This window comes from Littorina saxatilis, linkage group LG4 (assembly GCF_037325665.1).
Source record: "Littorina saxatilis isolate snail1 linkage group LG4, US_GU_Lsax_2.0, whole genome shotgun sequence".
Lineage (NCBI taxonomy): Eukaryota > Metazoa > Mollusca > Gastropoda > Littorinimorpha > Littorinidae > Littorina > Littorina saxatilis.
This window is the reverse complement of record NC_090248.1, coordinates 47,878,982-47,882,810: the sequence shown is the minus strand read 5'-3', so window position 1 is coordinate 47,882,810 and position 3,829 is coordinate 47,878,982. Positions and strand designations below refer to the sequence as shown.

Here is a 3,829-nt window from a genome sequence, read left to right as displayed (position 1 = left end):
CTGCCCTTCGGAGCACGGCGATCCCCCGAGGTATTCCACGAACTTTCGCAAGCCATCCGCCACATGATGCATGCTCAAGGCCACAAGGGTGTGGTCGCCTACATGGACGATTTCCTGCTGACTGCTGAGACCTCCGAGCTGTGTCAAGCCGCACTGAACGCCCTCATGCGTTTAGTGAGGCAGCTTGGCTTCGCCATCAACTACTCCAAGGTGGAGGGCCCTACCCAGCGTCTAACCTTCCTGGGCATCACGCTGGACACCGTCGCTATGACCATGGAGCTTGCTCGACGCCAAGGTGAAGGACCTCACGCAAGACCTGCAGGGCGTCTTCTCCAGCACCAAGGTCTCCAAACGCCAGCTCCAGAGCCTAGCTGGAAGTGCATCTACGGGGGCCGCTTTTACCTTCGGCGGCTCCTCAATCGCATCGCTACGCTGCGCTGCCTGTGGCATCGCTCCAGAGTCACCAAAGAGATGCGCCTCGACATCGACTGGTGGCTTAGGTTCTTGCGAACCTTCAACGGTACCATGCCACTAGTCGACTGCCGACCAGCCACGCCCATCAGCATCGACGCTTGCACGGAGGCGGCGGGGGTGTTCAACCAGGGTGATTGGGTCTACACGCCCTGGCAGACCCACTGGCCTCGCGCCGCCTCTTTGCACATCAACTACAAGGAGGTGCTCGCCCTCGAACCGGCGGTCACTCGCTGGTCTCACCTGTGGGCGGGCAAGAAGGTGTTCGTCCACTCCGACAACCAGGCTGCGGTGGCCATCATCAACAAGGGCTCGTGCAGAGACAGCTTCGTCATGCAGTCCTTGCGCAGGGTCTTCTGGGCGTCGGCCACTTACAACTTCCGGCTGAAGGCGGTATACTACCCCGGCGCCAGGAACGTCGTTGCAGACGCAGTCTCCCGCCTTCACGAGTCGGGAGGTCACGAACGCTTACGTAAATTGCTCGTGTCTGGTAACTGAAACTGCTAGTCACCCCCCTTTTTGACAGTCATGTTTTACCTTGTTTTTATTTTATTTGTAGATTATTAATTGATGTCTAGGGACTGTCTGTATGGATTGGTTGGTAGATTATTAACAGACTTTGTGTTTTTATTACAGACTCTGTGGACAACTTACTCCAAGTTTTAGATAAGGAGGTTCGGGACAATAAATCCATGACCTTTGCGCCTTCAACCAAAAAGACGTATCAGACTCATTATAGAGCGTACATTACGTTTTGTGAACATATCGGGGTCTCCCCTGTGCCTGCGTCACCGGCAACGTTGTGCCGTTATGTAGTATTCCTGGCACGCTCCCTAAAGTACACTTCCGTGCGTCAGTATCTGAACATTGTGAGACTGCTTCATTTAGAGTGGGGCCTTGACAACCCCCTAGAGAACAACTTTTCACTGGACTGTGTGTTGAAAGGCATTAGAAGAGGCCTAGGTGATTGTCCTGCTCGAAAACTGCCTATTACGCCAGAGCTGTTACAGACTATCAGGTCTCAGCTGGACCTTAGCTCCCCTTTTGACTGTTCAGTGTGGGCCGCATGCCTGGTGATGTTTTTCGGCATGCTTAGACGGTCCAATGTACTCGCGCCGTCAGCGAGCAAGTTTGACAAAACCAAACACTTGAGAAGACAAGACTGTGTGTTCTACCCAGACGCTGTGCGCATCACCATTAGTTGGTCCAAGGTTATTCAGTTCAAAAATCGCACTTTGACTCTGACTTTCAGGAGGATGCCCTCTGCTCTGCTCTGCCCGGTCGCTGCGATTTTCCAAGCTTTCAGGCTTACCCCCCACGCCCCGCCCGACGGCCCCGCCTTCGTGGCCTCGTCCGGCAACCCCCCCTTCTCCCCTCGTCCTTCGTGTCAAAAGTTAAGCAGTGCCTGCAGCAGGCAGGTGTTGATCCCAAGCGGTACGCCGGGCACAGTTTCCGCAGAGGGGGTGCTTCCTGGGCTTCTCAAGTCGGTCTTCCGATAGAGACAATTCGCCAGATTGGAGACTGGCGCTCATACGCTTGCCTAGCTTACATTGCCATCCCTGGTGATCAGATCGCTTCCGCAATCGCACAGATGCAGTGCGCTGTCAAAACGTAAAAGGGACATTTTAATCTGTGACAGCGCACTAAAGGGACTTTAAAGGTTTGTTTGTTTGTTTGTTTATTTGTTGCTTAACGTCCAGCCGACTACGCAGAGCCATATCAGGACGAGGAAGGGGGGGATGAAGGGGGCCACTTGTCAAGCGATTCCTGTTTACAAATGCACTAACCCATTACTTGTGTCCCAGCAGGCTTTAGTAAAACTAAATTAATACCTACTGGAAGATTACCAGTTTCCAGTATGTTAAAATAGGCTTAACCTATCTACTGCTGGACTTACATCAGAACACTAACAGATTAAACTATACATGAATCGCGAGACAAGTGGCAAGAGAAGAGATTTTTGGAAAAAATACAGGTGAATGAGCAAGAAGGCAGAAAAAAGAAAAGAATTCATGAAGAAAAAGAGAGCATGACAGGAAAGAGGAACCAAAAATCTACCTAACAGCAAACTAGAAAGCTCCTGCGGTTCCAAAAACAGGAGGGGCCTTTAATTTCATAACCGCAGTGCCCCACTGCGGGAACTTTAAAGGTAGAGTGAGTGAAGTGGTTTTGGACAATTGGGCCAAGACAGGATTATCCATCCTGCTGTTGTGGAGTATACTATGTTTTGATATTTATGCGCCACTGTGGGATGTTTATTATGCGCGCAGCAAATCCCAAGTGAAAATATACTGTTCAAAAAAAGAAACGCATAGTTGCTTTTTGACAAATTTGTTTTATTTTTCGAAAATATTAACAGAAAATCCAATATTTATATTATTTGTTTGAAATTTGGTATGGACACAGTTGAATGCACACACAGTTCATTTGCATCTTCAAATCAATCAGTCAATCAATACGATTGGGTGCCGAGGCTGTCAAGTCAGTAGGGGGTGTGACTGCCTTGAGCAGCAACAACTGCCCGGCACCTTCTGGGCATGGACTGGATCAGATGCCGGATATCTTGCTATGGGATGGTGTCCCACTCCTCCTGAAGTGCCTGCAATAGATCGCGGTGATTTGCCGGCGCTTCTTCTCGCCTGCGCACACGTCTGTCCAATTCATCCCAGAGGTGTTCTATCGGGTTCATGTTTGGCGACATGGATGGCCAGGGAAGCACCTGGACATGGTGGTCGGTGAGGAACTGGGTGGTGAGTCGTGCTGTGTGCGGGCGAGCGTTGTCCTGCTGGAATATGGCATCCTGGTCAGCCAGAAGAGGAAGGGCGTGTGGGCGCAGAATTTCCTCCACGTATCGCTGGGCAGTTATGCGCCCTTGGACGTGCACCAGGGTGCTCCTTCCAGCGGTATTGATCGCCCCCCACACCATGACGCCTCCACCACCATGAACGGGTGCCTCATCCACACAGTTGGGCGCGTAACGTTCGTTTACTCTCCGGTAGACCCTCCTCCGACCATCATGTCGCTGGAGCAGGAAGTAGGACTCGTCGCTGAACCACACGTGTCTCCAGTGATTCCGGAGGGTCCAGCGAAGGTGCTGGTTGCCCCACTGCACTCGGTTCTGGCGATGGCGGCGGGTGAGGACAGCTCCTCTGTGAGGTCTGCGAGCTCTCAAACCAGCTTCATGCAGGCGGTTCCGCACGGTCTGGGCCGATAATCGGTGTGGCCCGGGGAGAGCCTGGACAGAAGATGAGACCGACAGGAAACGATTCCGGAGGTGGCGGAGCCGTATGAAGCGGTCGTGAGCAGCAGTTGTCGCCCTTGGTCTTCCCGCTCGTGGCAAGTCAGCAACGGAGCCAGT

The 3,829-nt window shown here is 52.4% G+C and overlaps 1 pseudogene; it reads left to right on the top strand.

Annotated features, from left to right (window-relative positions):
• The first annotated feature begins 669 nt into the window (after positions 1-669).
• Positions 670-2,125, top strand: LOC138964938 (integrase/recombinase xerD homolog; annotated as a pseudogene).
• The last annotated feature ends 1,704 nt before the right edge of the window (positions 2,126-3,829 follow it).